We start from the raw sequence: 25,494 nt of genomic DNA, 5'->3' as shown, positions 1-25,494 counted from the left end.
GCTTCTGTAGGTGTGTAGAGTTTAGGAATATTTACAATTTTAAGATGCTCATGCTTATCAATCAAAATTATCTAGATTTCAGATCTCATTATCTCACCTTTTCCCCACCAGGACCTTGGTTTTGGTTCAGAGATTTATTGATTATAAGTGTTTCATGTCCTTTAAGCTTGGTAGAATACTTGGTTTGATTTTCTGTGAAGTCTTCAGAAATTAGAATTTTCTTAAAACCTGCCATAGAAATACCCTCTAGCATTCTCATCATTTCTTAAATTGACAGTTGGCTGAGCTGACTATTTCTTTTCTTTTTTGTTTAAGGAATCCTAAAGCCAATAGCAGGAGGAAATCTATGATTCTTAAAGTGTTATAATTAGCATTACCTCCACTTTTGTGGGCCCCCACCCCCATGTTATACACAGTTAAGGCACAATCCTCCTCAAACCAACCTATAGATTCAATGTCAACGGGCTTTTTCTCTGAAAAGGTCTCTGAAGTTAAGAGTCCAATAGACCAGCAAGTAAAGCCCTGTATACAGAATTGGGTAATATATTTACTGATGAAGGTAATCCCACAGTGCTTGCCAGTTTGTGCCACAATGGAATTAAGACCTGAACGAGGGGTACAAGAGATTGATTGGGTAGAAGAGGCGAGGAACAAAGAAGTACCAAAAAAGACTCCATGAAGTTGAGCCTATAAAAAAATAAATAAATAAAGTGTAAGGTGGGAGGGAAATAATTAATTTGGCCTCTTACAAGTGAAATATTGGCAATCGGAGTGTCTCCCTGTGCAGAATAGCTAGTCAGCCCACAGTGAGCAGTGAAGCTATAAGCATGGGTGAAATCACCAGGAAAGGGTTAGAGAAAGAAGAAAAGAAATTCAAGTATTGAAAGTCAGAATTAAAGTGGCATTCCTAATGAACAGCCAAGATGAGGGAGAAGTAACAGTGGGAACTATTAGGCTGTAAGCTGTTTGATATATTAAAGGTGTTCAGATATGACCCTGAATCAGAGTTGTTTGGTAAGCTGGTTTTGACAGCCTGGTTTAAACTACATTGCATTCATCTGAAAAGTAATGACAATTAATAATGAAGCTTAGAATGATACAATAAAAAGTGTTTTACATCTCAGTAGTTTTATTGTTGTAAAAACAAAAATTTCAAATATTCTATTTTATTGAATTTTTATAATCTTTTAAGGTGGGTGGTACATATATATTTAGCCCCATTATCCCATTAAGAAAATAAAATGTCTATCAAATGTAATGATTGTCCTGAGATCATACAGCTAGTAAATGACGTAAATGAAACAGACACCTGATTCAGCTTTCTAACTCAATGCAGTTTCTACTGTGTAGCCTAATACAAGATAATTTTTTCCTACTTTAGGTGCTAATCTAATAATGGAAAATATGACAATTACTGCTCTCACACTGGGAGATGAACACATTAAAAGTGGGCTAGGGCAATGGAGGTGAAAATAAGGAAGACCATAAGTCTGAGCATGTACAGAGGGCTTTGAATTTTTTTTTAATATGCCAACGTGCTTCTCTCCTGATGATGGATTTCAGATAATAGTGATCATCACTGTTGGGATTAATTTTCTATATGACTATATTGTAACCATTTAATCTAACTGATTTGCTTTTACTGGCAATTATAGACTCTCACTATTAACTTAATGAATGCATGCTTTCCTATTATCCATATATTTTATGTGATATTTGGAAGATTGGGGCATAAAAACTATAAAGGAAATCTACATAAACCACATTAAATTATGCTCCCAATAATACTGAGAGTTTCAATACTACGAATGCCTCCCTATCTAAATAAAATGCTGCTACTTGCGGTCCACAGGATATATGCTGGTTTGAGTAAAAGTGATGGATTGGTCCTGGTCCATCCACTCTCTGTCCTTGGATCTAACTTGTGGCATGATGATGAATATTTACAAGAGGGATGGCCTAAGTAAGCGGTATTATTTTTGGCCCTGGTGAGTTTAAGAAAAGATAAATCTATGATGTTAGCAGCCTCTATCCATCTTAAGAGAACATCAGAAAATATTAGGTGGAAATGATTTAATCCATTTGGAGAAAAAAGTGCTCTTAGACCCATATAACAGTATAATTATATTGCAGAGTGACATAGCTTGCCTTTCTATAGCAAGGGATCTAGGGATAATATTAACTGGAAGCAAGCTAAAAATAAATGAATTGGCATGCCTTGTATATTTTAAGGTCATGAGCAACCTAATTTTTCTAGAGCTAATAGTAATTAATGTATTATCCAGCAGACTGTCCTTGGGAGGAAGTGCAGAGTAAATACAACCCCTGATTTAGAGGTTGATTGAACAGAGGCTCAGAAGGAAGAAACCTCCAACATTACTTTCTCTATCATTGTCATGATTAAAGTAGTTTTTCAATAAATCATTCTCTACATATAAAGCTAACTCATTTTTGCTTTTACTATGTTTCCTACTGCAGTCTTTTTTGTGTTTTCCTTGTTTTGTAATTTGTTTAACTCCCTACCTGAGTCCTCTCAAATCTTTCAAAATCCAAACTGAGCCTTATTCTTTGCTGTATCTGTCATGACGCCTATCAGGATAACCTGATCACAGTAAACAAAGAACAAGTGCTTCTTGAATGAGAAATAAATGAGTAAGTACATTCATTACTGAAAGGTATGCACGCGATAAATAGAGGGACCTAACTCCTGATCTTGTTTGCAGTGTATTTGTTCTCTAAGGTCTACGTGCGAAGGTATACCTATTGAAATATGAGTAATATTACTTATCAAGCCCCTACTATGTTCCAGTCACTGTTCTTGACTCTGGGGATACGGAAATAAATGAAACAGACAAATCTCTAGCCTAACGGAACTTTCACCCTAATGGATAGCAATACACAGGAAACAAATACACAAACTACATACGTATATGAGACAGTGATAGGAACTATTAGGGAAAACAAAGTAGGGCAAGCAGATAGGGAGTGACAGGTTGGGAACATTATGACTAGGGAGGTAAGGAAAGGCTTTACTGAGAAAATGGGTGTTTGAACAAAGCCCTGATGGAGGTAAGGGAGTCCCCATGCAGATATTTAAGAGAAGAGGGGTCTAAGCAGAGTATCCTTCTGCAGCGCCATTCCTCCAGTGAACACAGAACAGCAAGAGTACTGATTTTCCAGCAATCAATATGAGCAAATAGGTTAGTAGAGGGTGACATTTGAGAAGCAATTGGAAGGTCAGATACATAGATGTGTACATAATTGTGAGGACATTGGCTTGTACTTTGAGCAAGGGAAATCCATTTGGAAGCCTGTTTTCATAGGATTACTCTGCGACTGTGTTGAAATTAGACTGTAAATGAGGATGGGCATTAATAGGAAGATCAATGCAGAGGTTTTTGCAATAATCCAGGTGAGAGATGAATAAACTAGGTGAAGACATCAGTGCAGGCAGTGAAAAGTGGTGTGATTTTAGACATAATTTAGAGGTAGAACAAACAGAATTTCCTGATAAGCTGGATGTGGAGTTTGAAAGAGAGGGGGAGAAAAAGATAATGACTGCAAAGTTTCTGGACTGAAGAACTGAAAGAATAGAATTGTCATTAATGGACACAGGGAAGAACCGTTTTTCTTTGTGTGTGCATAGAGGGAATGAGTTTTGTTTTTAAAAAAGATTTGAATTTGTGATTTTTCAAGATGTTCACTAGCCCTAAGTGGAGATGTTAATTATTAAAGTCTGGAGAGTAAGAGTGACATTATGCCTGGAAGTAAAAATTTAGGAGTCATTAACATTAAGAGAGTTTTTGAAGCCATGAAGCTAAAGTAGATCACTAAGAAAGTGAAGGAAGATAAATAAGACAGAACAAGGGAAGGGGGGAGAAAGAAAGGGAAGAGATGGGAAAGTGAAGAGGTGCAGAGAAGAGAGCAACAAAAGAGAAGAAAAAATAAGAGACGGGAAAAGAAATGAACTGACTCTTGGAATGCTACAGTAATAAGAAGGGAAGAGAGACAAAAAAGAAAGAAAGAAAGAAAGAAAGAAAAGAAGGAAGGAAAGAAAGAAAGAAAGAAAGAAAGAAAGAAAGAAAGAAAGAAAGAAAGAAAGAAAGAAAGAAAGAAAGAAAGAAAGAAAGAAAGAAAGAAAGAAAGAAAGAAAGAAAGAAAGAAAGAAAGAAAGAAAGAAAGGAAGGAAGAAAGGAAGAAAAGCAGGAGAGGGATGTGCCTGTATTACTTTTCTATTGCTACTGTAACAAGATCCCACCAATGTAGTGGTTAAAACAACAGATTAATTTCCTTCGAGTTCTGAAAGTCGGAATCTGAAAATAGGCTTCACTGGACTAAAATCGAAGTGTCATGAGGATTTCACTCCTTCTGGAGCATCTGGGGGAGAATCTAGTGCCTTGACTTTTCCAGTTTCCACAGGCCACTTGCCTGCCTTGGCTCATGGTTCTTTCTCCCGTTCTGAAAGCCAGGAGTCCCATCACTCTGACATGTTTCTGCCATTATACCTCCTTCTCTGATCTGACCTTCCTGTCTCCTCCTATTATAAAAACCCTCGTATTACACTCAGCCCACCTGGATAATCCAGGATTATACACCCATTCCAAGACCCTTAACTTAATCATGCATTTTAGTCCCCCCCTTTTTTTTTTTTTTGCATGTAAGGCTCTGGGAATTGGGACATGGATATCTTTGGGAGGACCATTATTCTGCCTGTCACACTGATGACTTAACTAGAGAGGTTCTCATCACAAGAAAAACATTTTTCAAAATGTTTCTTTAATTTTGTATCTATACGAGATGATGGCTGTTCACTAAACTTACTGTGGTCATCATTTCATGATGAATGTGAGTCAAATCATCTTGTATGTGCCTTAAACTTACACACTGTTGTATGTCAATTATATCTCAATAAAACTGGAAGGAAAAAAAAACAATACCAGACAGTATGTTGTTTTGAAATTCAGGTGAAGCACATGCTTTAAAAAGGAGAAATGTTTCACTATTCCACATGTCTACTGATAGATCAAGTAAGATGAAACTGGAAAGTGATCATTGGACTTAATAGAGGAATTTGGGTCACAGTTTAAGGGTGAAAGTCTTTTGGTGTGGATTCAAAGAGTATATATATAGAGAGAAAGAATTTCAGGCAACTAGTATGAACAACTTTCATCAAGAAATTTTGCTCCAAAGCGGGAAAATAAAAGCATGTGACAAATAAAGGGGGAATAGCAGTCATTACAAGTTAATTTTTAATGGGAGAAATAACATTTATAAATTATATGCATCATATATGCACCAGCACAGTAATATATGCTGACAGTAACGATTTAGAGAAGCTTGAATGAAGCAGGAGAGAGAGCATGTTAAACTCCCGCAAAGTGCTTGAGTAGGCGAACAGCAGTGAGATCCAGCACAGAGTGGAAGGGCTGACAGTCATACGCACACAGCACGCCCATACTAACGTGAAGAACGAAAGGAAGGTAGATATGGAATGAACATCTTTTTTTTTTTAAACATTTTTTATTGATTTATAATCATTTTACAATGTTGTGTCAAATTCCAGTGTTCAGCACAATTTTTCAGTTATTCATGGACATATACACACTCATTGTCACATTTTTTTCTCTGTGAGTTATCATAACATTTTGTGTATATTTCCCTGTGCTATACAGTGTAGTCTATTCTACAATTTTGAAATCCCAGTCTATCCCTTCCCACCCTCCACCCCCCTGGTAACCACAAGTCTGTATTCTCTGTCTGTGAGTCTATTTCTGTCCTTTATTTACGCTTTATTTTTGTTTGTTTTTGTTTTTGTTTTTTAGATTCCACATATGAGCGATCTCATATGGTATTTTTCTTTCTCTTTCTGGCTTACTTCACTTAGAATGACATTCTCCAGGAGCATCCATGTTGCTGCAAATGGCATTATGGTTTTTATGGCTGAGTAGTATTCCATTGTAGAAATATACCACTTCTTCTTTATCCAGTCACCTGTTGATGGACATTTAGGCTGTCTCCATGTTTTGGCTGGAATGAACATCTTTAATGTTTGCTTTGTTCCAAATGAGATGGGAAGTAATGTCAGAACAAAAATGGAACAGAAGGCATTCAGATTTGTAAGAGAAATGAGAAAACTTGAAAGTCATCCAGAAAAGTGAGTGGTTGGTCTAGGGGACGATGGTATGATTTCTGGGCAGCACTAAGGGACCACTTAAAGTTTGATGTGATAAATTTATCATTATACGGGCATGATGTGTGTGTGCACATGCCTGTATATGCATATTTCCAGTCCCGTTCAGTGATACAAGTACAGAACCAGAAGAGGCAAAAAGCTAAATTTAAGGACCTAACACTGATCCAGCTTTCCATTACCTTTTACCCATTACCTCTGTAAAGACTGCCGTTCTGAAGATTCTATTAGAACTCCATGAGATAGCAGATGATGGCCAGATTTACTCCATTCAGCCATCCTGGCTAACCTAATTTCAGATCTGTGTAAAGGTCAAAGGGACACAAGGGGAAAAAAGTTCTACTGAAAAAGAAAAATTAAAATTCTGAACACTCACTGCTGTGAACAGTTGTTAGATATTTACATGGCATCCATTCTTTCTCTTCCTTCCTTTCCAAAAATATGCTTTCCCTTTAGGGAATCATTACTCCCTGGCAGTATTACAGCTATGCGATTTGGAGAGGAGACACTCAGTGTCCAGCTCTAGGGCTGGCCATGATGTATGTGTGCAGATACCCACCATCCAAGAACTGGGGCTGATGGTCCAGAAATAAGCCAATCAGACCTTGGCATTCCACCAAGTATAGTCAGTTGTTCACTGTTAGCATGAACAGTATGTACCTAAAGATTCCTGAAATATTCTGGATGATGTTGAATGAAGAGTTTGAGGACTATAAACAAAGAAACATCTAGGTCTAGCTGGTGGCACTGACCAACAGGTTGCTATTATAACCAACGGCGGACTTAAGAGGCAATCTTCAGATGAAAACTTTGTCTGGGGGAGAGGGGAGGTGAAACACAGAGGAATGGAATCATGGCCCTAATATTATTATATCAAGCACCCCCACTACCTCTATATTTTCAGTTGTAAAAGTTGTTGGATTATATTGTTTAAGTCATCTTGAGTTTAGTTTTCCAGTACAACTGAACGCATCCAAAGTAACACACTCATTTTAGCTTGTCTACTCACTCTCTGAAATGGAGTTATTCCTTAATCTTTATAATGAGCCAGTTAATAAAAATTATAGTGACCTTGGATATCATCTAATGCAGAAGTTTAGTCTATATTTAAATTTCACATATAGCATTACTAGCAACTGCAGTCTAACATTTCAGAACCCAGCCAGGACAATGAGACCCATACCAGGTAACTAAGTAGAAGAAATTTAATACAGAAGATCAGTTATGAAACTATTAGAAGGACTTTAAGAATAATCAGGAGATATGAAGGAACTCGGAGGTTAGCACATTTAAGAAGATGCCCTCAATCCTAGGGCTGGAGTGACCAAGGAAGGAAAGTGTGCTAAGCACAGTCTAGGAGCCAAAGCCAGACACCAGAAACTGTAACCACAACCATGGGAGAGCCCGCCTGCATTTCAACCAGGAAGAAGTGGCCACTGCTACTTTGTCACGATGGTGATGGAAGGAGGGGGAGAGATGTTTTGACTTCTTCCTTTCTTTCACCGTTCAATCTCCTGACAGTAGCTTCCGTTAATCACAACAGTTGGCAGAGTGGCCTTGGGGGAGAAAAAAGCAACCAACCAACAAATAAAAACAAAAAGTAACTTTTAGAGAAGAGTCAGCGTCTCTGCTAAGATCAGAGCATGAATATGGGAGAAAACAAGCAAATGACTGGAACGTGGGAATGTAGTTTGTCCGTGAATACTGCACTGGTGTGTGTAAATGGGATTATGTGCTGTAACAGGTAAATCCCAAATGTCAGTGGCTTAACAAACAGAAAGCTTATTTGTCATTCAGTTAAGTTTAATCATGAGGTTTAGGTTAGTAGGGGTACAGGATCTTTGCATCTTGTGATACCGTTATCCTCTGTCTTTATAGTGCTCCACTTAACTGAACGAGGAGAAAAAGAGATAAAAGATCATATGCGAAAGATCTTTACTTGGTGTATGACCCTGGAAATGTCACTTAGACACTCTCTTTTTTTTCCAGCTTTGTTGAGATATAACACCGTGCGAGATGAAGGAATACATTGTGTTAATTAGATACACTAATATATTGTAGAATAATTGTCAACATAGCATTGGCTAACACCTCCATTGAGTCACACAATTACCATTTCCTTTTTGTGGTGAGAATATTTAACATTTACTGCCTTAGAAGTTTTCAAGTATATGGTACAGTATTGTTAATGGTATCACCATGCTGTACATTAGATTCACAATACTTACACATCTTCCAGCTGGAAGTTTGTACAATTTGACCACAATCTCCCATTTCCCACTTTTCCTGCCCAGTCCCTGATAAGAATCATTCTACTCTCTGTTTCTATGAGTTTGGGTTTTTTCTTCTTTTTAGACTACACACATAAGATCATACAGTATTTGCCTTTCTCAGACTTATTTCACTCAACACAATACCTTCAAGGTCCATCTGTATTGTCACAAACAGTAGGATTTTCTTCTTTTTCATGGCTGAGTGATACTCCATTTTGGGTGTGTGTGCACGTGTGTACATAGATACACACATACCTGTATCTAGCTCACATCTTCTTTATCCATTCATCCATTGATGGACACTTAGTTTATTTCTGTATCTTGGCCCTTGTGAATAATATTGCAATAAATACGGGAATACAGACATCTCTTTGATATCTTTTTATTTCCTTTGGGTATATACATCAAGAAGTAGGATTGCTGGGTCATATATTAGTTCAATTTCTAATTTTTTGAGGAAATTCCACACTGTTTTCCATAACGGCTGTACCAATTTACATTCTCACCAATGGTGCATATGAGTTCCCTTTTTCCCACATGCTTGCCAACACTTGTTATTTATTATCTTTTTGATGATAGCCACTCTAACATGTATGAGTTGACATCTCATTAAGGTTTTGATTTGTAATTCCTTGCTAGTTAGTGCTGTTGAGCATCTTTTCATGTGCCTGTGGGCCAATTGGATATCTTCTTTGGAAAAATGTCTATTCAATTCCTTTATTCTCTCCCATTCCAAAGCTTGCTTTTTCATCTTGTTGATTGTTTCCTTTGCTGTGCAGAAGTTTTTAGCTGATGTATTCACATTTGATTTTTGCTTTGTTGCTTGTGCTTTGGGTGTCATGTCCCCCCCAAAAAATTGTTGTCAAGACCAGTGTCAAAGAGATTTTCCCTTATGTTTTCTTCCAGAAATTTTACAATTTCAGGTCTATGTTTAAATCTTTCATCCATTTCAAGTACATTTTTGTGAATGGTGTAAGATAGGGGTCCAATTTCACTTTTCTGCTTGTGGTTATTCAGTTTTCCCAACACCATTTATTGAAGAGACGATCCTTTTGTTTTTAAACATTCTTGGCTCCCTTGTCAAATATTAGTTGATTGTGTGTGATTTCTAAGCCCTTGATTCTGTTCCATTGATCTCTGTGTCTGTTTTTATGATGTACCATTCTGTTTGGATTATGATAGCCTTTTTAGTATAGTTTAAAATCAGGCCGTATGATGCCTCCAGCTTTGTTCTTTATTCTCAGGATTGCTTTGGCTATTTGGATCTTTTGTTCTTCCATGCAAATTTTAGGACTGCTTGCTCTATTTCTGTGAAAAGATCCATTGTAGTTTCGATAGGGATTGCATTGACTACTAAACATGGCCTCAGGCAGAACGGACATTTTTACATTTGTTTTTGTGATCCTTATCACGGGCTCTCTTTCCACTTGTTTTTTGTCTTCTCCAGTTTTAAAAATCAATGTCTTGTAGTTCTTTTCTTGCAGATATTTCCACTTCCTTGGTTAAATTCATTGCTATCAATTTATTGTTTTTGATGCTGTTGTAAATGGACTTGTTTTATTTCCTTTTTAGATATTTCAATGTTAGCATGTGGAATCACAACTGATTTCTGCACATTGATTTTGTATCCTTCAACTTCACCAAATTTGTTGACGAGTTCTAATAATTTTTTGGTTAAGTCCTCAGTAATTTTATGTATAAAATCATATCACCTGGAAAAAAACCCACAAATTCACTTCTTTCTGATTTGGATACCGTTAATCCTTTATATTGCATTTCTCTGGCTAAGACTATTTTAAGAGTGATGAGAATGGACACCCTTATCTTGTTCTTAATCTCAGAGGAAAAGCTGTCAACATTGCATCATTGAATATGATGTTAACTGTGGGCTTGTCATATGTGGCCTTTATTACGGTATGTTTCTTCTATACTAAATTTGTTGAGAGTTTTTATCATGAAAACATGCTGTATTTTGTCAGATGCTTTTCCTGCATCTATTGAAATGAGCGTATGACTTTTATCTTTCATTCTATTAGTGTATTGTACCATAATTCTTGATTTGCATATGTCAAACCATCCTTTTATCCCAGGGGTTAATTCCACTTGGTCCTAGTGTATGATTCTTTTAATGTGCTGTTGATTTCAGTTTGCTCATACTTTGTTGATAATATTTGCATCTGTATTCATCAGGGATATGAGTCTACATACAGGTGTTTCTGGAAGCATCCTTATCTGGCTTAGGTATCAGGGTAATGCTGGCTTCGTGAAATGAGTTTAGGAGTATCCTCGCCCCTTTAATTTTCTGGAGGAGGTTGAGAAGGATTGGAGTTAATTCTTCTTTAAATATTTGTTAAAATTCACCAGGGAAACCATCTGGTCTGGGGCTGGTTGTTGTTGTTGTGAGATTTTAGATGATTAATTCAATTTCCTTACTAGAGCCATCTTTGCATTGTTTTCTAGTCGTTGTGTAGTTCTGTTGTTGTTCCTTTCTACTCCTGCTGCCTTCCTTTGTGAATGAATGTTTTCCCATAGTGGTATGGCTGATCCCCTTCCTTTTGCCCTCTGTGAATCTACTAGAGGTGTCGGCTTTGTGACCACCATGAGGCTCACGTAAATTATCTGACAGATATAACTGTCTGTCTTACATTGATAACAACTTAACTTTGATCACATATGAAATTCTACACTCTTACTTGCCCTTTTTGTGTCTTTAATGCCACAACTTACCTCTTTTTATATTGTGTATTCATTAACAAATTATAGTAGCTATAGATGTTTTAACACTCTTCTCTTTAACCTTAATACTCCAGTTAAGTGATTAACACACCACCATATTACAATATTCAGTTTTCTGAATTTGACTATTTATTTGCCTTCACGGGTGTGTTGTATATTTTCACATGTCTTCATGTGACTAATTAGGGTCCTTTCATTGCAGCTGGAAGAATTGCTTTCAGCGTTCCTTGTAAGGAGTTCTGGTTGTGATGCATTTCCCTGGGCTTTTGTTTGTCTGAAAAAAAAAGTCTATTTCTCCTTCACTTCTAAAGGTAACAATTCCAGATAGGGTATTCTTCATTGGGAATTTTTTCGTTTTTTTCTTTCAGCACGTTGACTATATCATTCCACTTTCTTCTGGCCTTTTCTGCTGAGAAATCCACTGATAGCTTAATGGGGGCTCCTTTGCAGGTTGCAATCTTCTTTTCTTTTGCTTTGTATTTATTTTTGACAGTTTTAACATAATGTGTCTCAGAGAACATGTTTTGGAATGAGTTTATTAGCTTCATGAACTTGGATGTCCAGATCTCTCCCCAGATTTAGGGAGTGCTTAGCCATTATTTAAAAGTATTCTGCCCCCTTCTCCCTCCCTTGTCCTTCTGGAACTCTATTAATTTGCATATTGGTTCTTTTCTTGGTATCTCATAGATCATCTAGGCTTTCTTTACTCTTTTCATTAACTTTTCTTTGTTCTCTTTCCACTGGTTAATTTCAAAGTTCCCATTTTGTAACTTACAGACTGTGTCTTCTGTTTGATCTGTTCTTCTGGTCTTCATTTTTCTTTTCATTCGTTGTATTCTTCAGCTCCAGAATTTCTGTTCTTTTTTTTTTAATGATTTTTCTTTGGTAAATTTCTCATTTTGTTTATATATTTTTCCTGATTTCATCAAATTGTATTTTTGTATTTTCTTGTATCTCACTTAGTTTTCTTAGAACAGCCACTTTGAATTCTTTATTAGGTAAATCATGCCTCTCCGTGTTTTTGGGTTTGGTACCTCTCCACTGATTTCTGACAGTGTCATATTTCCCTGATTTTTCATGCTCTTTGGAGGTTTTTAATGCTGTTTCTGCATTTGAAGTTGGAGTCACCTCTTCCAGTCTGTACTAACTGCCTTCAGGGGCGAAACACATCAGTCCTGCTGGTGATTCTGAAGCTGTCTTAGACCTTGTGTAGATCATCTGCTTCGTGTTTCTTGCTCCCTCTTGTGGCAGAATTCTTAAGCTGGTGTTTCCTCTTGATCCTACATTGCAGCTGGTCCGCTGCTGACAGCATTTCTTTGGTTTTCCTGAAGGCGGCGCAACAGCTTGAGTTTGTGGCTTCTCCCTGGCCCACAACCTTGACTTGCTTTCTGCACCCGCTCCCCAGCCATCTTTAAAGCTCACTTGTATCTCTGCCATGGACGTGTGCACAGGGAGCCGGCCACAGAGCGGTGGCGTGTGAGTGAGGCCGACGAGTTTCTAGGGGTGTCAGTGGGCCAGCTTGGGGAATCCATGCATGAGGCTTTCCCAGAGGCTTGTGGGCGGGCCTCCTTATGGAGTCCGCAATACAGTCAGTGTCCCTTTAATGCCCTTAATCTGCTGCTCTCCCCATCTGCTCCCTCCTGTCATGGAGCTCCTCGCTTATTTCTCTAGATGCTGGGAGAGAGAACTAAGTCTCTTTGGCAGCATCCAGCACAGCCGGGGAAGCCAGGCGTTCACTCATCTGCTCTCCTTTCTCTGCAGGAGAAATGCCAGCCCAGAAAGTCTCTAGCCCTAAGCTGTGCTGCCCTTGAGGAGGACTGAGCTGGACAAAGTCAAACTCTTCCTCTTACCACTCCAACACTTTCAAACTTGTATAGTTTTGCTCAAGGGGTGTGCTGGAACTTCTGGGAAACCTAGACATCCACAAAGTCTTTCTCATATGTGGGTGACCGCCCAGGTCAGTGCTCGCCAGGTGCTCCTAGACCACAGCCGAGATGGGTTGGAACTGGTCACAGGCTCCTGAAGGGCCCATAGCCTGTACCAAGGTCTGTTTATCCGTTACCTGATGCCTAGGTGAGCCAGGCTCCTCCCAGGTGTCTTGGCTAGGGTGCTGGATCCCATGATTCCTACAGAGGCATTTCTGTTTGTGGACGAGTGCCCAATTTTTGTTTTTGAGGTGGAAGGGGAAGGACAAGTGAAAAAAAGAGTTCTACCCACTTACTCTCTTTTAACAATGGTATATTCATCATTATAGTGATGCTCAAGCTCGTGTACATTTTTAACAGTAATATAGTCCCTACAGTGATGCTCAAGCTAGTCTACATGACAATTACAATTTAAACATTCCTGCTGACACTGGCTCCAGCAGCAGGTTTCTGCTTTGGGGCTCCAGGTAAATTGTGGCTCTCTGTATCTACCCCTTTCTCCGGTTTTGGCAGCTGAGGCTTGCCTTGTGACCTCCATCTCTAATGGATCTAAGAAGAGCCATTGTTTTTTAACTTGTTCAGCTTTTTTCTTGCTGTTAGGATGGGAATGACCACTCCCAAGCTCTCTTTTTTCACAGAGGAAATCACAAGTTGTCTTTATTTTTAAAAGGCAAAGAAACCAAGACCCACCTATCTGCTAAACATTAAGCAAAGTGTTTTTTTAAAATTGTTGTTCACTCATATCCCGCCTTCTAAAAGTTCCTGGCTTATAGTAGGTACTCACTAATATTGTAGCATGGATGAATGGATGAGTAAAAAATTGCCCAGTGCCTCATAAGTGAGTGATAGTTCTGGGGCTGAACCCCATTTCCCCCCGACTTACTGTGTTTTCTGTGATCATACATAGCAATTGTTTAGTTTTCATTACAAATATCAAAGTTACTTACATTCTGTGATACTGCACTAGACTCTGGCTATGATTCTATCAGTTTCTGAAACGTATCGCAGAGAAGAGACATGAGTGCATCCTCCAGTCTCAAATTGTTCCACCTGGTGCCGTTTCTGTGCGATGCCTGGTCTCTCATCGGTCTCTCCATATGGTTGTGTCACTTAAATGACATCTGCTAAGCAGAAACAGTCTGTATCAACATGTACAGACGGAAAATAATCTTCATTTTGCACTGAGCTTAAAGGACCCTGCCTGCTGACTGAAACAGAGGGTTGCTGTACTGTGGAAGGAGTGCTGTTGTCAGTGACACCTGCCCATCAGGCAAGGCGGAGTTAGTTGTTCAGGATTCGAGTCTTTAAAATATAAAAGTATGAGGATACGAATTACCATTCATAGAGTCTTAGACCTAGATAAGCCTCAGAATCACTTATTAATCCATACTGTATTTTACAAAATACGAAACTTACGTACAGGGTTATTAAATAGACTGCTTAATGTCACAGAGAACGTTAGCGGTCATCCAGGTCTTCCCACTTCCAATTAAGTGCCCTCCGCCCCTTATGTTTTCTTTTTCTTTCCTTCTACTTTTAACCACTACCCAGACCTGCTGTCTTTTATCTTCTCAGTTCTTTCTTTAATTTAGTGGCAAAAAGCAGTACCTGATACACGGTGGGGGATCACATTAATTAGGGATAATGATGGCACCTGTGCTTTGTCAGGCCGCGTTCTATGGCAAGCTATTTCTCTGGCTCACCGTTTAATTTATTCTACCATCCTGACTCAGAGGGGAGATTATGATTTTATAGCTTTACATTCTGGGATCTAGTGAGCATTTCTATTAAAGCCCTGGAGTCACATCACAACAACAGCCTCCATGCAGTTTCACTTCACAAAGAGGCTAATGGAGTTCGTCCTGCGAATGGATGAGGGGCCACGGGGTGAATACTGCTGCTTTCATCATTCTCAGGTTGTGTTTTAAGCTACAGATCTCGAGGAACAGCTGTAGACCTGTTCATTTGTAATATTTTGCGACAGAAATCCTGATTTCTCTTTCTAGCTGTACCCCAGAATTACAGAGAAATCTGAGCCAGTCACATCCTCTCCCTGCTCATTTTGCTGTCTTCATAACGAGGATAAGAAGGAGTACCTGCCCTCCAACGTACCTCACAGGAATGCCCCGAGGACTAGTGAGATCACATGTATAAAAGCGCTTGGTGCACGAAGAGTGACACCAATTATTTCTTTCTGTTAATCTCATGAGATGTGTAATTCACGGCTGTATAATGTGGCATGACGCTGCAGTTTCAGGTGTTCAGCGACAACTTACAAAAAGCTTTCTCTGCTTTGTAGTTGTTTGCATAAAGAGAATAATAATGTGGGGGAAATAAAGAAGGCTTTCTCTAAACTCAGCGATAGCTAAGTCCAGAAAACTCATAGAACAACATTGAATATTAAGAATAGAAGGTGTCTAGACCAGCCTCTGGTGGTGTCTCTCTCCCATTTAGATCTCTGACAGGTAGTACATTAGCCTCTGCTTGATTACTTCTAGGGATGAGAACCCCACTACTTTATAAAACTGTCATTGTTAAATGACACTCATGGTTACACAGTTCACTGTTTCATGGAACTGGGTCTTACTGACAATCTATGATAAATATGTTCTTTTCTTCCCCCTACTCATCTTCCTTCTTATATGTCTGGCATTATCAGACATTTTAAAATTCCCCTCTTATCCTGATTAAAAATCCTTTTCATTCCTTTGTCTACTCTGAGTCCAGCCCTAGGGAGCCAATTGAATTTGCTTATACCTTTTGTAAGACGTAGTGCTCAGAACGTAATTCAGCAATAGAGAACGTTGGGGGCGTGTTTGGATGCTGTGGAAATGTGTCACTTGGCTCTGTTTTAAAGAAAGGAACCTGCCAATCAGGCATGAGGAGTAAATGGAATTGACAGCTCCAGCGGCAGCATCTTTGAGACCCACTGCAGAATTTGAGCTGAGTCCAGGTCCTTCGTCAGCCTTCACTAACGACTGAACTGGGTAAATTACTGGGGTCTGGCCATTGCTGTTCTGTGCAGAACTCCTCTTGGGTGATCTGTGCCCCTGACCTCCCTGCTGGGCTGAGGAGGACTTTCTCAGCTGCAGCGTAGAGCGAGACCCTTCCCACCTAGCCCTCCTTCCACAGCTCCCCCAGTGCATTCACATATGCCAGCTTTGCAGTCTGAAGGGTTACCCCCGCCTACTCCTTTGCTCTCTCTCCTTGATGTTTTTGCAGGCACTGTTTTAGACATTCCTTGTTTTCTAACTGCATGCTGCCATCTGCTTTCTGGCAGACACGACTGAACATGAACTGCTACCTGCTTGCCTTGGTTTGGCAATAGTCAATGACCTATATTAAGATTATAGTGTATGGGAGCTCTGGGACTCCGAGATCACTCTAAGTTTGGTGAATTATTAGGAGGATGGGCTGAAGGTACCTTCCTGGGTACCCCAGCTCCCATGTAAAAAGTTTCAAATATCTTCCTACCCATCCTTAGTTCAGGAATCAAGAGAGGTTTAGTACTGAGCCTCATGTACTGCATAATTTCTGTAAGCCTTATACAGTCTTCCACATCAGTCACCCCTTAGACACTCATTTATTTATTCCTGAGCTTTTTGTCAAACAACTCTGCTAACCTACATGACCTCCGATATCATTACCTTCCCAATTGTGGCTTCACCTTAGTTTTATCCTCAACACTTATAATCGTTTTTCTGGCTTTGATCTTTGAAGCTCTTTTTTTTTTTTTAAGTACAGTTACAACTTTCTAGGTAGAATCTAAATTCGTCTTAACCTGGTTCCTATAATATGTATCTTTGTGCATTTCACTTACAGGAAGTTGTCTAACTGGTGGCATCCAGTCCCTATGAAAAACTTAACAAATTCTAGAAACCTTAAGTATCTTAATTCAGCCTGAAATCTCAGCCAGTCATGCTCTATAACTCATGTTATAAGCATAACAGGAAACAAAGAAGACTCCTGTTTGAACTGGAGAAGTAAAGAAGCAGCTAATGAAAATCACTGCTGGAATTTTGGTCCTCCCTGTATCAGAGTCACACATGCTTCTCTCTCACTCTAAGATATCCATGGCCTTGGCTTAAGCATCTTAAGTCCTCATTACCTTTTCTTGAATGTGTGCCATGAAACACAAGCACACTCTTTTTTAAAAATCTGAATTTATTTTTAAAAAAATTGAGGGGGGAGGCAGATAGGTTTACTTGTTTATTTATTCTTAGAGGCTAAGCCTGCACTCTACCACTTTAGCTATACCCTCCCCCACCCCCAAGCACACTCTTAACATCTCAGTAAATCACATGCCTTCCTTTTCAGTGCTGCTGTCTGAAATGCCAAGATGGACAGAAGTGTTAGGTTGCCCAAACATTGTGTGTTTATTGGTTTTCTACATTCCTGCCGATTCTTATCTCTGCTTTTTCAGACCTCTCTGTTGTCCACAGGAACCATTTCTCCATGAGCTTCCCCTAGAATTACCCAAAAGTCCATCATTAAAGCCATCAGTGGCAGCCCTTCTCTCAACAGCATACTGATTTTGGAAAGAGCAAACTGCTACTCTGTAGCTGGGGTGTTCAGCATCAAAGTGTCCCTTCACCCACCATAATCTTCATCCCTCATCTGCATTTCCTGTTAGCAAAATCCAGCCTGACTGATACCCATGTGTCTTATTTCCTTGATTTCTTGAGGTTTCCTTTGTGCTAGACTCCAGCACTTGTAGCAAGTCCTGATCTACATTCGGCGTGGGCTCCTGTTAGATAGTCCCCAAACTTATATTCCTGCTCCCAGCCTTCTTTTCAGGACCTCAAATACATTTCAGTGGATATAGTTTGGCTCTGAGTTAGATGTTTCCCTCAATTACATTCCGTTCAATCTGAATCACTTTCCCCATTGCTACCTAATGTTTGTTCCCTGGAACTAGAGGGAATTAAAGATGTTCCAAATACAGCACCCCCGAAATAGTTCTGGTTTCCTCTTGGGCTAGTAATAGGATCTTATTTCTTCATCTCCTTGAACTTAGGTTTGGTCTTTGACTTATTCTGGGAGATGAAGAATTTTAGGCCAAGTGAGACATGTCACCGCTGGGCAGAGCTTTTAAGATCCAAGGCACTATTTCTTCCACCAAGTCAACTAGCGCTATGGTCTGCTTGTTTGTGACCGCCCGAAATTCAGATGTTGGATTTCTAACCCCCAAAAGTGATGATACTAGTAGACAGGGCCTTTGGTAGGTGCCTTCATGAATGTGGAAACCTACATGAATGGGATTACTGCCTTCATAAGAGAGGCCCCATAGAAATACCTCACCCCTTCCATCCCGCGAGGACACAGGGAGAAGGAGCCAGCTACGGACCAGGAGGAGGGCCCTCACCAGAATGTGGCTTTGCTGTCACCTTGGTCTGTTAGAAGTGAATTTCTGTTCTTTGTAAGCTACTCAGTCCATAGAACCCTGCGTTTTGTTACAGCAGCCAGAACAGACTGAGACAAACAGCACTGCTCCAGTCAGTGATACTCTATACCACCTCGGGCCACAGGATGAAGGCTGCACAGAGGAAAACACCAAGCCAACCTACGATCGACATGAAGTATGAGTGAGAACCACACCTTGTCGTTTTAAGTCACTGGAACGTGGTGGTGGCTACAGCAGTATAAATATGCTGTTCTCATTGAATTCCATTTCCCTGGCATATCATTGTGCTCTGGTACATGTAACACTCTCCTAGGGTCCCCATACACCCTTGAAGACACCTTCTTTGGAATGTTAAATTTAAGTGTTTGTTTTCTCAATTTTTTGATCACTAGCCCATTACAGTGTGGTGGATAAAAACGGGCTTTGGAGTAAAAAAACACCTGCCTTTTAAATCTAAATCTAAATGACTGCTTTGTAACTCTGCAACTTTGGGTAAGCAGCCCCTGTTGTTTCTCCACTTATAAAATGTGGAAAATAATATATTTTATCTAATAAAGGATTATTTGAGGATTAGATGAGACATTACATATAAATGGCCAGTGGCCTCACAAGCCTTCTATCAAAACAACCCTGTCCTATTTTAAGTCAGATATTGGACCAAAGTATCATTTGTTAATACAATTTTCAAAATTGCTGTATTCATACCTTATGCTGTATCAGGTGCATTAGTCTACAGTATATAATATTTCTTACGTGCTTCTCAAGAGGAAATCTGTGGGAAAACATTTCTGAAATGCACGCTAAGTCCAGGAAATTGACCTAGGCACTGACCACTATTTATTTGTGCGTTTTACACATACAAAAAGTGAAGCCCAGAGAGGTTAAGTGACTCACTTGAACTTGCTTGGCAATAACTGAATAAATATGTATCTCAAATATAAATTTTCTAACTTCAAAGATCTCTCTCTGTGCATAAACGATTATTTCTCCTAAATAAGACATAGTAGTAGAATTTTAAGGACATTTGATTTTAGGTGATAAATTCCATTTATGCAAAGAGTCAAGATTGGTGTTTGGTAGAAAAGTGAAACAATCAAAGCTTCCTCTACCCCCACCTTTGTTAAAACCTCGTACGAAATTATGTCCTATGGGCAGTAGGTTCAAACAAGGAAGCTTTAAAGGACATTTGTGTGTCTAGTGTATGAATTGCTCTCTAATCACAGGAAAACTTGGGACTATAGCCCCAAACAATTTCTAGAACCTCAGCTTTCCCACAGGTAGAGTTAAAATATGGCTTTCTGAATTTAAAACAAGACTGAAATTTATCTAAGAAAAGACCTCAAAACATCAAAGGAGAGATCACTATGTATAAAAAATGTAAGCTGTATCTCCAGGAGGGCAAGATACTCATCTTTCAGAATATTTCAAGAATATATATTTAAAATACAAGCCATTGGAGGATGACCAACATGGAATTGAAACACATATTCAGTAACTCTTCTTTCTGTAACGTTGATCTTAAAGAAAAATACAGTCATTTTTAACTTTAATCATAAACTTACAAAACCAAGGGGAATTAATTTTTAAAAACAACTGAAAAGAGAAGAGTAAAGAGGAGACAAAACGGAAGTAACAGCAGCTTGAAGTGCTGGTGGGATGCGAAGCAAAGTTTAAAAATGTAAGAGATGGGGGAGACTAGGAACGCTAATTCTAGCACGCCATTCACTTCTTCTGCAGGACGTTCTATTTGTGACTCATAGATAATTTATAGATCTATTCAATTAGCAAGTTAGACATGAGTATGCCTACATCTGCCCATGCAGCTGAAAGCAATAATCTCTGTTCTGTGATGTTATTGTTGCTAAAAACTTCTGTAGCAAGCAAAAGAGAATTTAGCTTTCTGCAGAGCGGTTGAGAGGGAAATGAATCACAGAGAGGAATCTTTAGAGATTCAAACACCGGCAAATAAATCTGTGGTCTGGAGTGGAAGCCTTAGGCACACAGATGCCACACTCAGAGGCACAAAGTGAAATATTCAGCCGCAGTCTTCCCATTTTGGTTTAAATCTTTGGGATTTATGGAAAACGTATATCAGACATATGGGTTCTGTTCTCTTCTCGTTGTCCTTTGCAACTTTCACCAAGGTTGTTTCCTCCTTCCTGCAAACTAAACTCTTCATGATCATGCCCCGATTATTTGTCGCTCCAGCAGGCGAAGCTAGAGATTTAATGAAAAGAGGTATTCTAATTAAATTTGTGAGAGGTATCTGACCTTCGTATTAGAATTTCTTTCAGGTTGAAGTCAGAAGGAATTTGATTTTAAAATACGGTGTCACCTCTTTGCACGGATTCCCTAGCAAGTAATCCAACCTTTTGGATAATGCTGTGTCATAGAAATCTTGGATATTGGACAGATGCTTTTTATTAGAGGTTCTTGAGCTAAAGAAAATGTAGGGCCTTTTAACATCCCAGTCATTATTATCCATTACATCTCCTGCAGATGGATTGCTGTGAGAGAGGTAAGCACATGAAGAACAGCTCAAGCATAGCCTATCCGTTTTGTTGGCATTATAGCTTTTCTATTAATTCATAAAGACATTAAATATTCAATACCTGCCTTATAAATTAGTAAATAGAGGATATATGAATATGTAATTCATTTTATGCTCCCTGGGATAGCCATAGGAGACCAACTGCTTTATTAGTAATGCATGGGACAGTAGCTACGTGATCATATTTCAGCACATAAGAAGACTTCCAGTACCATGCTTGGAAATTATTAAACTATCTCTTGGTATATTGGAGAAGTAAAGTTTCAGGTTGAAATGAAACCTGTTAATTCATATAAAAGAGGAAAGGGGACAAAGGCATTTCCCTCTTCTGCAAAACTTTGAAATATTTTTGAAAGAAAAAAGGTTAGATTTACCTATTGTCAGGTTTGCTTTTATATATGTTCCTGTTTCAATTTTTATGAATCTCTAGATTAGTCTGTGTGTATGTGCACAAGCATCTGTTCCTAATTTGTTTTCCTAATTTCTTTATGGAGTTAACGCACACACGCATACACATGCAATAAAACCTAAGCCTTCAACTCTCTTGTTTCCACATGACTCATCCTACTTTCTGTTGGACTTTTATTTCTCCTCCCCAAACCTCATTTCCTCTGTCTCTAAAAATAGCAAAGATAATATTTTCTCAATGGATTATTAGTGGATTAAATAATACATCTTCTGTTTTAAGATGAACTAGAATATTGGTTCTTGACCAGCTGCCATGGATCCCTGGAATGCTGTGAACACATCTTGAATGTGCCACTAAATTCTGATCAATGTACAGCATTTATTTTTTCCTCTGCCACTGAGAAGTCAAATGATACAATGATACTTGCAATTAGAACGTTCATTGGAGCAGGTCGTGGATTTTGATTTGAAGCGGGATGCCTTGGTTGCTCTGGAAGGGAAGGGATATGGCCTAACAGCAAGCGTACACCAAAACAGTGTTAGATGTTAGCTGGAACAAGTGAGACACTTACCTTGTAATTATTTTAAAAACATCACATGGGCAATAAATAACAACCCAGACACGGCAACATACAATTGAAGGGTGACCCTATGATAGATACAGATGTATTTATAGCCATTGTGAGATCCTTTTATGATGTAGCAATATTAAGACTGGAATTATGGGTGACTTGTTTAATGTAATTCTTCATTTGGAAATTCTTCAAGCATGTTATTAAATATTCCTGTATGCTTCTAGTATTTAAAATTGCTCCACAGGCACACATTGTTTAGCCTACCAGAATATATGCGTATTTCATACACATTAGATAGTAAGTTCATTTATTCTCCCTTTTTTATTTCCTTTCCACTCCTCCAAAAACTTTTGTATGGCTAGCTTATATCTATGTATATTTGCTGTCTCCCTCCTTCTCCCTCTCCTTTTTCTCTCTTTACCCTGCCAGCAAGTTATTTAAATTTTACTTTGGCCTTCCACTATTTTATCAGAATTTTAGTCTACTTCTAAATCAAAACTAAGTCAAAATGTAATAACACACCTGACCTTCAGAAGGTATTGATGATTCTTTCTTAAAGGACTTTAATAGGCTTTGTCTGCCAGTACCCACCTCATTTGACCTTCTTAAAGCTTCCATCTAATGAAGATGAAAATGGAAAGCAAGCGAATATAGCGGTTTTGGAATTGGCTGAATGTCTTTCAGCATCAGAATTTTTTTCTTTTTTTAAAGCCAAGAAGTACATGAATGTCAACTTTGGTTCTTTCAGAGCACGAACTTGGTAAGAATAACTTCTGCTTTTGAAATTTCAAACAGTCATCTATTCCAGCAGTTGTAAGTAGAAGTGTATTTATGACAGAGTAAAGAGTAATTGGTGAAAATAATGAATTTATAAAGTGTATGTAATTACATGCAGTTGGATATTACACTAGGTTCTTTTGTATCATGGTTGAAGACGTCTTTGAGTAATATCAGCTGCGAGTTCTTATCAATTCCTTCTTTCCTTATCTCTATATTCAAGCGTGTTCTACAGAGCAAAGTTACTACTGTTATGAGATAATTAGAAGATCATTATAATTAATAATTATTATAAGATAAAATAACTATCATAAACTAATAATTTTTTAGCATTCAAATCTGCTTTAAATGGTACTCAAACTAAAATCATGGCAGATGTGAAGAAAATTGATGATATTATTAAATTGTTAAAAGTAAAAATGGTATATTCTAATTGAAAATGAACTCCATAGCATATTCAGTGTCCCTCCCCACCTTTTTTGTAGCTTTTTCACAAGTGGAGAGGAATTTACTAATGCCTGTGGTGGTCACGATGCTTAAGGGATTTGAAAATCTTTCAACTATCTTAAGTTAACAATGGGACTTCGTGTTGCATTTGATTTGTTTTAGATACATAAAATCCTACAGGACTTACTGCCTTGAGGTCTTGTAGTGGAGTATAGCTTAGAACTTAGCATAAGGATACATGTATCACCTCTGGAACCAACTGCCTCAGTTCAAATTTCTGTGTAGTCCTTTAACCTTGAACTTGTCATATAATCTCTGTGTGGTCTAGTAAATTGGGGCTAAAATAGCAAATCTATGATTATTTTGAGGATTAAATGGATATATAAATATGTGTGTATCCATTAAAATTGTCTTATATTTAAAATATCTCAATAAATATTAGTAATAATTAATATGTTGGGAGTGTGGAAAATATCTTTTTATGTATGGTGCCCTGAAGGTTTCCTTCAGAGATTTGCTCTCTGAGAATATTTAAGGTCCAAGGAGCTATATATATATATAAAATTTTTTAATGATTTACTTTTTTCTTCATGTTGGGCACATTGCAATATGGACTTTTGATTCTGGAAATTCACGTTAAGGACTCAATATCCAGGGACATGCCTGACTCACCTTTCTGAGGCAGTGCACCTCCCAATTCTTACAGATAATCTGAAACAATATAAAAATATCATTATAACATTATGATTTTACAAGGGACTTGCACATTCATACCCTTTTGACCTAAAGAACTTTATAAATGATGCCTGTCATTCTCAAGTCTTTGCACCACCAAAGCTGAAATATATATAGTAAAAATGTGCCCTTAGGCAACAGAGAGAAAGAAGCAATACTCCTCCCTGCCTTTATACTTCCAAATCACACTCATGTTATCTACTCTGTCTTATCTCTACCTGGTTGTTCTTTGGTTTTCCTTCTCTCAGTGAAGGGCACCACGCTTCATTCCATTTCACAGGGCAAACCACTGTAATACTTGAGACTTTCCTTTGACTCATCCACAGTGTGAAATCAGTCACAGTCCTGACCGTTAAATACATGGTATTTTCTTTCTAAGCATCTCTTGATTCTGTCCACCCCACACCCTCTCCTCTGGCACTGTCTAGGTCAATACTACCAACACATCACTCACCTTCTGTTGTAATATTCCCCAGCTTTTACTGTTACATCCATTATGTCCTTTCTCCAATCGGCTCTCTATACCATAACTGAGGTCATCTCACAGCAGAAATCCTCTCATTACACTTTTCACCTGACTACCCTTTTCCCCTTTGGATAAAGAAAGATGTCCCAGCATGCCTACATGGCTCCGTAGGAGCTGATCTCTGCCATGTTTACCTCTTCAGCGTGAGGCTTTCCCTACCTCATGCAGCTTAGACTGCACCGTGTTTCTCCCGTGTCAAGCCCAGTGTCCCTCCAGGTTGATGTGTCTGTCTAGGACTCACCATCCTACCCCTCCTACTGCCACAGCATCCCCCTGACCCACCGCTCCTACTTAAAATGCACCTCTTATGCCATCACTCAGATGTCAGCTTAACCGATGCTCTCTCAGGAAAAGTTTTTCTGATCCCCAAGGCAAGGTCACATTTCTCTGTTATATTATCTTTTGGCACACTGGACTTTGTCTTCATTGAATTTGCCACAGTTTGAAAATAGTTATTTCACTGGTTGTTTGATTAATATTTAATACTCTCACCGTAAACCTGGTATCAGCATTGCTTTTTATTGTTTTTATTATCTATAACTATATCTAGCAATAATGACAGGTAAGTGGGCACTTAGAAGTATCTGTTGATTGAAGGAATGGGTAAATGACTAAATGAACCCTTTGCATTATTACATTATAGTCAATGATTCACTGTTTGGTATTTATTTTTTATTACAGAGAATCAATTCCAGAGATGCCTCCCTGCACTAATAGGATCACTAATCTCAAAGATTTTTTTTTAGAACAAACCAATTATTTATATGAAGAAGACTAGACATAGCTGATAATACCTCTAATTTTGTGCACCAATAACTTTATGCAAACATTTGTGTTGTAGTTTCACTAAATATTACAAAGTTATATATAGCACACACATTTACAAATGGACATGTAAATGTTTTAAATTATATATAACATGTCATATAGTTCACCTTTATGCTTCT

This window comes from Camelus ferus, chromosome 10 (genome assembly GCF_009834535.1).
Source record: "Camelus ferus isolate YT-003-E chromosome 10, BCGSAC_Cfer_1.0, whole genome shotgun sequence".
In the NCBI taxonomy this organism is placed as follows: domain Eukaryota; kingdom Metazoa; phylum Chordata; class Mammalia; order Artiodactyla; family Camelidae; genus Camelus; species Camelus ferus.
The sequence above is the reverse complement of the archived record's forward strand: the minus strand, read 5'-3'. Positions refer to the sequence as shown.